This window comes from Ixodes scapularis, unplaced genomic scaffold (assembly GCF_016920785.2).
Source record: "Ixodes scapularis isolate PalLabHiFi unplaced genomic scaffold, ASM1692078v2 PGA_scaffold11__112_contigs__length_91849675, whole genome shotgun sequence".
NCBI lineage: Eukaryota > Metazoa > Arthropoda > Arachnida > Ixodida > Ixodidae > Ixodes > Ixodes scapularis.
Window position 1 is genome coordinate 56,756,093 of NW_024609837.1, and position 12,191 is coordinate 56,768,283.

Below are 12,191 nucleotides of genomic sequence, written 5' to 3' on the forward strand. Positions count from 1 at the left end.
GCGCCTCTTCTCTGCAAAGCACGCCACCGTCGAGCCCGGAAAGCGTGCAATGGTGTCGCGGCGTGCGCACGCAGGTAGACAGCGGGACCCCAAGTTGTCGCGTACATCTTGGTGGAAAGAGGCTTTTTTCCACTCTTGTTGCTTTATGGCTTTTCCTATTTCGATTGTTTTGCGTGGCAGTGTCCTCCCGTGGTCTTCCACTTTATTGACATCAGCAGATCTGCTTAGCGCTGCCCAGTCAGAGCATCCACTAGTAAGTTTGTCGTTTCTTACGTACACATCGCAGTCACTCTCTCTTGTCAACGTCAGGACAGATGTAAACTAGCAACACAAAAGCCTCGTGAACGGGCAGTCTCAAACGACGAGGCGATGTGGGGTTAACAAACGCGTGCCGTTGGAGGCTCACTCCTTGTTTGTGTTTAAATCGGCTTTGAAACGACAAATTCTTGCGTCGCTGAATAGTTCCGCTTTTTACCGCAGTATGCGTGACGGCTAGATTTCGCGGCGATATTATAGCGTACAGTAAAACCTCGTTAATTCGGATCTCATGGGACCGGCAAAAACGTCAGAATTATCCGAAAATCAAAATATTGAAAGGACAAAGAAAACTGCACAAAAACTTTTCTCTGTGACATACCTTTAATTTGATTAGAAATTTGTTATTGCCGCCTGCTTTCTGTTCGACATTTGGGCGGAGACGACAACTTTCCTTAGCGCGGTCAAATGCTTCGCCGCACTTCAGAGCTACGCATCCTGTGTGACGATTTACGACAGCAAGGCCTCTTCTAGTTTCGGGTGCACCAGCTACCACAGCCGCTTTCTTTGCACGTCGAGCTTCTCGCTCTCGAAAGCCTGTAGGATCTCGGCCTCAATTTTCACATACGTGGCCAAAGTGCTTCTCTTGACGTCGTAGCTTTCCATCACTTGTTGTCGAGAGATGCCGACCTTCAAGGCCCTCAGTATTTCCACTTTCGTCGCTGAATTTTTGGCCTGGTACAGCTGCAACGGAAAACGAGTAGCACAACCGATCGATGATCGGAGCAGCAAAATCGCGACACCCGGCGCTATGTTTCCCGAGCGCGCCGATAGCGAGAGTGCCAGTCACGTTGCATGTTTCAACGCAGGTGTAGATAGCTGTTAAGATGCGGGCTTTAGGATGGGCTGCTTTCTGCCGGCCACCCTGCGTTGAGGCATGAAACGTGACTGTCGCTCTCTATCGGCGTGCTCATTGAACAATAGCACCGCGTGTCGCAATTTTGCCGCTCCGGTTGTCGGTCACTTGTGTCTCCTTTTCCGTTGCAGCTATGCTTCTGAGAGTAGCAGGAGAGTAGCATGCCGACGCACGGCGATCCGGAACAAAACTGGTGCGAAACGAAACATGGAGAACCGGAAGAGCAAAGAACCATGGGAAAACCGGAATTACCACGTGTGCCCCTCGGATGGATGGCGGTCATACCCTTTGGAACGGACGGTAGCTAGCGCCACCTGCCGAATTCATCCGAATTATGCATAGCGCACCGCATTCCCTCTGAATTAATGAGCGTTTGGTGCCATTGACTAATACACACATTTGACGGGACCGGATCGGCAGTTCAAATTTTCCGAATTAGCAGGGGCTGAATTAACAATGTTTTGCTGTATCCCTTTTGGGAGAAGTTCACGTCAGCTGATGCTGCCCGTCGATTAGGCATCGCGTTTCGGAGTGTGAGGAGGCGATCTCGGGTGCGAAGGGCACAATGGGCGTGCTATGGCTACGCACTGGCGGCAGCTCCGATTATTACACGATGCCCGCCGTTTCTTCTTTGCAGCCGGAAAACGGACAAGGGGAAGCGGCAGCAACCTCCGTTCTTTCTTTGGGTCTAATCGTGTCAGCTATCGTCACAAGTGGCGTGCTGTGCGGCGAAGAGGCGTTAAGAAGCGACGCCCGGTTGTGGTTCGAGAGTTCAACTTCAGAAATTGTTTTCTCACTTTATACGAAAATTACTTCGATCAAACTTTCAGAATCAAAAGACAATTAATTGTTTTTGTAAACCCAGCATATTTCGTATTTTTACTTCGACCACCTCAGGGTAAAATAAACGGCTGTTCATGCGTCAAAACACTTTTCGGCAACTTCACAATTTTTTTTTGACTGCAAGATATTTAATAGAGCGCTTTTAAACATATTTTATAGATTATGTACCTGCAGGGTAGCCGGTAAAAAGTTCTATTAAGTTACGGGAGCAATTAGATATTTTTTATTAAAACAACAAAAATGCTAAAATTTTCACAAAAGTTGTGTTTTAAAAAAAATATTTAAATTAAACAAAACTGCTCAAGCCCACCCAGTCAAAAACTCAAAAGCCGTGCAAATTTAAGAAAAAAATATTGTTGGGTGTTTTTGTAAAAGAGCTGATTTTTCATCAATATTTGAGTAGTGCCTACTTTCACGCTGTTTTGGAAAGTTAAAACCGCGCTCACGTCATAAAATATTTTTTTGTCAAAAATATTTTAGGGCATGGTTACAGACACTGCAACAAAATACCATAAATTTTTTTTCTTTTTTGTAAATCGAAGGTTGTTGCGTGCAATGTCTAGGACGTTTGACATTGAATGACGCTTCTCTGATTATAATATATTTATTAATTTATATTTATTTATTTATTTATACATACCCTCAATGCCTCGGGGGCGTTATAGAGGGGAGTGGGTCAGTACAAGTGGTTTTGAAGGTCTAGTCGGAATTGCTTGGAGTCGGGTATGGTAACTATGGCGTCTGGGAGGTCATTCCAGCCCACAACTGCTTCACGGATGAGGGAATGCTGGTGTGCTTGACTTAATGACTTGGGACGGGCGATCTTGCATGAATGGTCCAGTCTTGATGATATGTAGGTGGGCGGGTTCAGAAGAGACATTTTCAAGAAAGGTGTGTAAAAGACTTTATAAAGAAAAGAAAGAAGGGAAATTCGACGGCGGGAGGAAAGTAGAGAAAGGTTTAAGACGAGACTTCATTGATGATACACTTGAGGTATGAGAACAGTCGTTAAAAATAAAGCGAGCAGCACGGTTCTGAACAGATTCAATGGAGTCTGTTAAATTTTTCTGATGAGGATGCCAAATGGAGGATACATATTCTAATTTAGGCCGAACGATAGTGGTGTACAAAATACGTTTTAGGTTTTCAGGTGAGGATCTAAAGTTTCGGCGAATGTAGCCTAGAGAGCAGTTCGCTGAGGATATAATTGTTTTAATATGAGTATGCCATGATAGATTAGGTGTGAGATGCAAGCCTAAGTACTTTTATTGGTCAGTATAATCATTGGGGACAGAGTTCAAAAGAAGTACAAGATAGGTAATTGACAAGGAACAAGAAAAGCACATGCACTGACATTTGTTGATTTAAGGACATGCGCCATGTGTTACACCATTCAGAAATTTTAGAAATGTCCTGAAGCGTTACAAAATCATCAGTAGAGGTTATTTTACGGTAGATTACACAGTCATCGGCAAAGAGCCGCGCAGTGAAAGAGATGTTGAAAGGAAGGTTATTAATATAAATTAGAAAGAGTAATGGGCCGAGTACTGTCCCCTGGGGGACACCAAAAGAAACAGAGCACAGGGAGGAATCGATGTGGTTAGCATAAACAAGCTGACGACGTTGAAGAAGGAATGATTCGGTCCATTTTAATATATTAGGGTCAATCTTTAGCATAGAAAGTTTCAGCAGAAGGAGGTTATGTGGCACTTTGTCAAAAGCTTTGGCGAAATCCAGAAATACAGCGCTAGTGGGGTAGCCGGAGTCAGGGTTTAGGTGAAGGTCATTAGTAAGAAATAGGAGCTGCGTTCCACAAGAGAAGTTGCGGCGGAAACCGTGCTGTGCAAACGGGTGCCAGTTTCAATATTCTCGCCAACGAATCAAACGAGAAACATAACTGCCTTTTCAAATTTGTGCAGCTAACGCAGTATCCACACAGGGGTGAAATATGTGCAGGGATGTGCGTGACGTCGAAAGTAGGTGCAATTTCCTTCTCAGCTTCATCGTTTACTCCGACGAGGTGGTGAGGGATGTCAGCGTTTGCAGCCCAGTTTACCAGTTTCCACACTTGGCACTACCACAGATGGATCTTGTGAGCTCTACATTTGACTCCAAAGAGTGCAACGACAAAATATGATTGAAAACAAATTGATCGGCCACCAAACCAGGTCTGCCGCCCGACCTTTGCTTTCTTTTCCTCCCTCCACTGCGTAGCTGACTTCATGGTGCCACATCCCAAAAGTGTGGCGTTTTCGTTGTGTCATGCTTGCGCCAGGGAAAATCCCAGGGAATTCTCTCTTGTGTAAATACCGCTTAAATTGGTGTCAAAACAGGATGCTTCAGAAAAAGTGAGACGACACTTCTCCATTGTATAAAGTGAAAGTTGTAGCCCGGCAGTCCGTCTTCTGATTGGGCATCAAGCAGGCAAACATCACGGCTTTCCTCCTTGCCTCCTCTGCTTTTCTGTGATGTCGGTGCGCGTCAGACTTGACATTGACTCCATCTGCTAATGGTGTGCCCGTTTTCTGTCCATCTGTTCTGCCGCGCCCTCTTATCCTTCCCTTTCTCGTTTTCGGGACTGGAAGAGCAGCAGAGGCCTTGAGTGATTGACTGACAGTCAACAGAGTGTGTGATGTCCAGACCCACGTGATGAGCTTGCTCTAGGCCTCCGCGACGGACAAGAGCGGACGTTGCGGAGAGAAGCTTTCCCCTCGGCAAGAAAAATGGACGGAAGCGGATCACCGCACTTCATATGGTGGAGAAGTGTCGCTTCAGGCATTCTTAAAGTGTCCTGTTTCATGACAGCTCTTAAGACACATACTTATAAAGTTTTGGTACGAAATTGCACTGGCTCGATCGTGGCTGTCAAAGACATGGTAGCACGAAATGTTTTGTGAATGAGCTAGGGACATCTATGTGTGCATGACATCATGGTGTCACATACTATGTTGCATGACATCGCAGTCATGTGACTTCATGGTGTCATGCCACGTCATGGTGTTAAGTGATGTCATAACGTTATGTGACATCATATGATACCATAATGTCAGCCACATTGTGTCATGTAAAATTACCGTGTTGTGCAATGTCATTATGTCATTGACTGTGATGTGATGGTGTAAGGTGACCTCAAGATGTCACGACATATTGATGTCTTCGATGTCATAATGCAATGTCATTATGTCACATGACTATGATGGAATGGTGTAAGGTGACTTCAAGATGTCACATGACATCCTGATGTCATCATGACATCATCATGACAGCCAGATGTCATTGTTACATTACCATGTCATTAAGATGTCACCGTGACATCATCATGATATACGTTGTGATGTCGTCATGACGTTATGATTATGTCCATTACGTTGTGATGTCATCTTGATGTCCCCATGATGTTGTGTGACAACATCATGGTTACATCTTGATGACATCATGATGATGTCACCTTTGCATTATGATGTCATGAAGATGTTACTATGATGTTACACAACGTCATGCGAGTCCTGACATCACTGTGACATGGCAATGTTAAGGTGATGTCATGACATCATTGTGACATTATGATGATACAGTGGTGTCACATAACATCCTTGTCCTTTGGGATGTTTCTTTGTGTTGAGACTTCGTGATAGTTTTGTCATGAAAATCGGCTGGTGAAACACATTCTGTGTTAAAACCGCGACTTGTACACTGGAAAATAGGGTATTTGTTTAGATAGTTTTAAAGCATGTCATCTTGGCCATTCCTATAGACACGAAAATGCAGTATCGTCGATACTTTAGTACACTGGTCTTGGAGCTTTTTTTCTTATTTTATGACCAAACGCAATGAAACTGCACAAGCTTATTCAGATGTTGGTGCTGATTCCAAATATCTGGTAATTCTCTCAGTCAGTAGAATTGTCCTCAAGATAATTAAAACTCGCCTGCCTTCATCTCGACAACTTTCTCCTTGCGAGACCGCTGCCTTAGCCGAAGGTCACAACTTCAATACGACAACAACGAGGCCGCCCCTACCGAAAATGGTTGCAACCCTTGAAGACGGGATCGCTCATTTGAATCCAAACACCAGTGAACGCGTCCGACAAAAGGTGATTGGCATGCTGTCAAAAATACCTCAACATCACCGGCACAACTTACCCAAAGAAGAGTCAAGTGCGCTCCGGGAGCTTCGGGAGGATGACAATATCGTTCTTCTTCCAGCAGATAAAGGTAATTTAACCGTCCTTGACCGAGTAGTCTACGACCAAAAGGTTCTGGATATTCTTCATGCCTCCGTTTATGAAAAGCTGAAAAAGGACCCTACACCGCAAGTCCAGGACAAGATGAATAAGATACTAGCGGAAATTTTCAAAAAGAATCTAGATGCGAGAAGCCTTCATTTGCACCTTCTCTGCAGGAATGGATATGCACCGCATTTCCACGGCTTTCCAAAGATACATAAACCTAGCATTCCTCTCCGGCCCATTCTGGGCTTTACAACATCGCCACTTTGCGGTCTGTCAAACTGCCTTCACCACACTCCTTCTCCTCGTGGGTAAAACGACAACCTATCTACAAAACTCCAATGACTTTGTGGAACAGATTTCGATGTTGTAGGTGAGCACTGATGAAAGTCTCATATCCTTCGACGTCATCTTGCTATTCACAAGCGTCCCGGTTCCCCTGGCAGTCGCCACGGCCAAGAATACCCTCGAGAAAAACCAATCCCCGAGTGGAAGGACAAAACTTAGCGTGGAAGAACTTTGCCGCCTGCCTAAGCAGCACATATTTCAGCTTCAAGGGAGAGTTCTTCAGACAGTCCAGTAGAACCGCAATGGGTGCCTCCATTTCAGTCACAACAGCGAACCTATGTATGGAGGCTATTGAGAAAAAAGTGCTATAGTCATTTCCCTCAACCCCCAAAGTGTTCTTGCTTTAGCATCCTAAAAACGTCGGAAGGGGACACATTCCTTAGTCACCTCAACTCCATTGAAACGTCTATACAGTTCATTGTGGAGCATGAAAAGGACAATTCCTTACCTTTTCTCGATGTGCTGGTCACAAGACACAATGAAGAACTCCAGTTTTCTGCCTACAGAAAACCGGCACATACTGGATGTTATCTCCATCTTCATTCAAATCACCCAGCCTGTCACAAGGCATCACGGGTTAGAACACTGTTATCCAGGTCAAAGAATATTTGCTCATCCAAAGCTGACCGCAAAAAAGAGGACCACACCATCTTTGCTGACCTACGATGTAATAGTTACACAAGCAGCTTCATCCACCGCATTGCCCGTCATCAAGCCCGAGGTCACCGACACCTGCAACCCAAAGCAAGTACATAGTCCCGTCTTACCACACGCATCAATGTTCCTTACATAAAAGGTACAAGCGAGGCGCTGGCACGTAAACTGGCCAAAAAAGGAATCCAAGTGGCCCACAAGCTGATGTCCACGCTCAAAAGACTCGTGCCCTGCCCAAAGGGTCGCCCGCCTGAAGAGAAAGCATGAGGCGTTTTTTATAAGATTTTCTGTGCGAACTGCTTGGTCGCATACATTAGAGAAACAAAGAACTTTTAGGAGAGAACCCGCCAGCATAAGAACGACGTTCGCAAGTTCGACCATGAACGCAACGCCGTAGCTGAGCACAGCGACGTCAATGACCACAGGATTGACTTTGCCAACACCAGCATCCTTGCCGTTGAGACCAATCCCAGACATACGAGGGTAAAGACTTTCTGATTCGCCCTCATAGACTTTTTCTTAAAACCTGGCACATCCAAACGACGCCAGAAAACATAAATAGATCCCTCGGCACTCTGCTGACCGTCTACGTGAACGGACTTGGCCACCTCAACTGATGCAAAACGAGACAGCCGTAGAAAAAGAAAACTGATCACTGCTCCTGAACAACATAGCCGCAGTCAACCCCTGAAGAAGAGATCGAGCAGGTCTTGAAACGTAGGGTTTCGCCTTTAAACAAGGATTTGATTGGTCTATATATATTTATTTTTTACCTGCCTCTGTTTGAAGGAACAATAGGGAAAAAAACTACTCTACAAAATATCGTCTTTAACACATGGCTAGATACTATGAAGTGTCGAGGATACAATGTAGGAAGCACTTTAAGATTAACCAATTATTAGTGATTTTATCACACATTGAAGGTCAGTGCTCAAGGTATGGATAACAAATAATAAAAGAAAAGATAATTTAAAAAAATTTCTTAAATCTCAACATTGTGTGCTTCACACATTTAGCTACATAATTTCAGGAAAAGTTATATTTCTATCTGCCCGAGATGCTGGGATATCCCTCCTGCAAATTTTCAACAAGTAAAAAAATTGTGTTTTGTGAAAACGGTGTTCTAGAGTCGACTTCAGCGCACATTCGGCCTGCATAGACATTATAAATTGATTTATAGCTTAAATATTCATCCACGAAACTAGAAATCTGATAGATTAGTAAAGCAACAGCTGTAGAGGTCAACATCACCGTTTTTAAAAGAATGAAGTTTTAGGAACTTTTTGCCTCCAAAGACTCATGTCTCCCGTTACTCAAACCAGTATGCATTTCTTTGAGACCCCGCCCCCCTTGTCAGATCCACTAAGTATAAATTCTGCTCAACATTTTTATACAGAGACAAAAATCGTTAAGGCTGAGCAACATTTACAGCAGGACAAACACCGGGAAAGCGGCGCGTCACTCGTTGCATTGCGGGCTGAGCAATTTGCGATAAAAGCGTCGCGGTTTTGTTACTTTGAGGAGCCGAGACTTGGCACGGCTCCCTGCTTTCTCTTTCTTTGTCTTCTTCGACGAGTATGGAGGGATGCCACGACTTGGCACCTGTTTCGAGACAATGGGAGGCCCCCCCTCCTCCCCCCCCCCCCTGCCCTCCTCTTCTTTCTCCCGGGGCCCCAGTGCGACGTTCTCCGGCGGCAGGAAGGTGTCTTTGCTCGGATTTTTTGGCCACCCGGCCGTGACTCTGCCGTAAAGCGTGGTGGTGAGGTGTGACGCGACTCATGGAGTGGTCCAGCTGGACGGCACGACAGGTCTGAAAACGCCTTGGCTCGTTTCTGACTCCCTTCTGACTCCCTTCTGACTCGAATTCATGTCAGCCAATTGCAACGAAGCTTCCAGTCTCGCTTGTCGCTCGGAAGTGTTGTTGCACGTTGGGTACGCAAGTCCCGGCTATTACTCGTGAGCAGATTGCAACGTCCAAGACGGAGGTAAACAATTATTATTTCGGTTTGTTCGGTCGTTATCCGTGCTCACTCCGACTCCCTCGCAAAGCGCCTGTCATGCGCCTGTCTTTGCGATCGTTCTTGTCGTTCCAGATGGCAGTCTGTCTTCCATGCCGTATTCAAATCCGAGATTCCTGTTGTCTCGCAGCTCTAGATGACAGCCACCCACAGAATCTTCTCTCCTGCCGTTGCGGTTTGGAGAGATCTTCCACTATCGCTTTTGAGTTTCATTCTGGCTGAACCCCCTTGCTGCCATGCGGTTGGCATGATCCCTCGTGCCCGATCGCGTTAGGTTCAAAGTTCCTAGCGTAATATGTAACGCTTCGGGGAAATTTTATGGGAAGCATTATTTGGCTAGGTGTTCGGCATTTTGTGAAGCCTGGATGAAAGTGTGGCACGAGGCTTGGCAGCGATTGGTTTTGAGTTGGGAGGGAGGGAGGGAGGGAGGGGTGGGGGAAGGGGGAGGGGGGTGGGTGGGTGGGGGGGGGGAAGAAAGGAGGGAGGGAGGGGAGGGGGAGGGGAGGCCATCGCAGTAAGAAAGCATTTGCACCAGGTGGGAATCGAACCAAGACCATTTAGAATATTAGGCAAGTGTCTTTCCTGCCTGTCACGACAGATCGCAGCGAGTTGAAGTGCAATTGGGCGGGAAAGACTTGCGGGGCATCCGCTCCACGTCCGGCAGATAGCAACTTGATGCCCTGTCACATGTCTTTAAGACCCAGGTTAGCGCCGGTATCTCCTTTCCAAAAATTGCTATGGAGTGTACATGCCACGCGTTAAGCCAGTCGCTCAACTAACCGATGAAGAGCGCCGAAGGCCTAGACACGACACATTTCACGTGCAACGCAGTTGCCCAGCAATTTGCTATGCATTTTACAAAAGGCATAGAATGAAGCGAGTGGCACTCTGAACTCAAAAGCCCATTCCTTTCTTCCTTTACTAATGCCAGACTACCAGACAACATCCGAAACCAACAAGCATGTGCTCCGTGCAACATGTAGCCGAGGTCGGCAGTGCACGTAAGGAATATGACCAATCGCAAGACAGCGTCTCAACTTCCCCACGAGCATTTGACCACAAAGTCCCGAGCCCTGAGACTACTGGTGTTGTTTTCTCCTTCTTCCTTTTTTGTTTTCTACTATCCCTGGGGAGACACTGGTACTATGGAACAATATGTATACTGCAAAATCCTATTTGTTGAAATATTTCTTAATTATACATTGATGACATACTCAAAAAGTGCTCATTTATTAAAGCATAAAATGCACTTTAACAGAACCCCCAATCCCAACTTTTTTTCTGTCTATTCGTTACTTTCTTGCTAAATTTGGTGGGGAAATTGACACCACGTGACCTTGCATCACGTGACCTATATACCAATTTAGATTCCCATGCCAAATTTAGCTGAGAAATTCATAAAGAAATAAGGTCCTCATTCCCAAAATGGTTGTTTAATGTCTTCGGACACATTTAAACTTTTGCTTCTTAAATACCACATTTCATTCACTATAGGTCTTTAAAGATAAAGGCCACTGCCCATTTTTTTAGTTACATCTATTCAAAGTTGCACGTTCAGGCACTTTACGAACATGTTTAGAAAAACTTTTCTACTTCTCTCAGAATTATTTTTTTTTTATTTTTTTATTTTTTTATTTTTTTGCGTAGTTTTGTTTACGGTGTTTTTGAACCAAGAGTTCGGATTGGAATAGTGATATTTTGGGAGCTTGGATACCTCGTAAATTGAACGGTGCAATGAGACTAAAACTTTTGGAAAACTTGTGCTGTAAGATTTACTAATGCTTTAATGACTTATTGCTAATTGTTAGTGAGGCTTTCAACATGATATGATGTTTTTTCTAGACTAAAATTACAAGAAGGGTTTTGTTACATTCTACCGTTTGTGGAATGTGCAGACATACTTTGTATCATAGTTTTTGAGGTGGGTATTCTAGAAGGGGCAGAAGCATTTTGCCATGAACTTTTGAGTGAAAAGCTCACACTTGTACGCACAAAATTATCATAGCTGTGAGAATTTTGGGTGAGGTAAGGTTTTGAAAATGAAAATAATAAAGTGGGTTCTAAATATTTTATAACTGAAGTAAGGCTCATAAAATTTAATAGAATTGTTATCAATCATATGCAGTTGCATATGTATCTTTTTTTTTTATCAACTATGCAGTATTCTACATTCAAATATTTTGCACAGTTGTGTGATTTTTGAGCTTGAGTTTTTAGTTTATTATTAAGCATGCAAGAACACGGGAGATTTTGGCCTACCAAATTTGAAAACTCTGCAATTAGCAGTTGCTTTTTCTTTTTTTTTTGTAAAAAGGTACAGATACAAAACGCACAAAATAACACAAATTTTAGTTTATCTTTATTTTTTTTTTTATGTATCTAACATTTATTGATAAAAATTCTATGGAACATCATGAGCTTTTAATTATGAAAATATTAGAATTGACTTATTATTATCATTTTCAAACCTTAAAGTGGCGGCGTAATGGTTTTCGGACTTCGGTGAATTAACTGCGGGATATAGTCTGTGTCACTTATAGAACAAAGAACAAAAGACTACTTTTGCTTGCGCACGCAACTTAAAAAAAAAAAACAAAAAAACATGAAAGAAATCAAATGTTAGAGTACCCCTCAGCTCTCACGACGTGTTTTGAGTGATGTCGCTGGGGTACCATTTCATGGTCCTTGGTCACTCCCTCTGCAATCGTCAATATTATAAGGATTGGCATCGCCGAACGTCACAGCAAGCAATCGAGACAGTAGACAGCTCGCCACGGGGCTGACGGCGATCATAGCAGTGGAGGGGTGTACTGGTTTTGTTGACTTCTGTGTACTAGAAACAACGGAACACCACAGTTCCCGTAACCGTCACACGCAGCTGCAGATCGGCAAATAATGCATTTTCTTCTTTGCAAAGGTGTAAATTGGT

At 44.2% G+C, this 12,191-nt stretch overlaps 1 protein-coding gene across 1 annotated transcript in view; it reads left to right on the forward strand.

Moving 5' to 3' along the window:
- Positions 1-12,191, forward strand: part of LOC8029181 (myogenesis-regulating glycosidase) — a 55,535-nt gene that overhangs the window by 17,174 nt on the left and 26,170 nt on the right. The window lies entirely within an intron of this gene.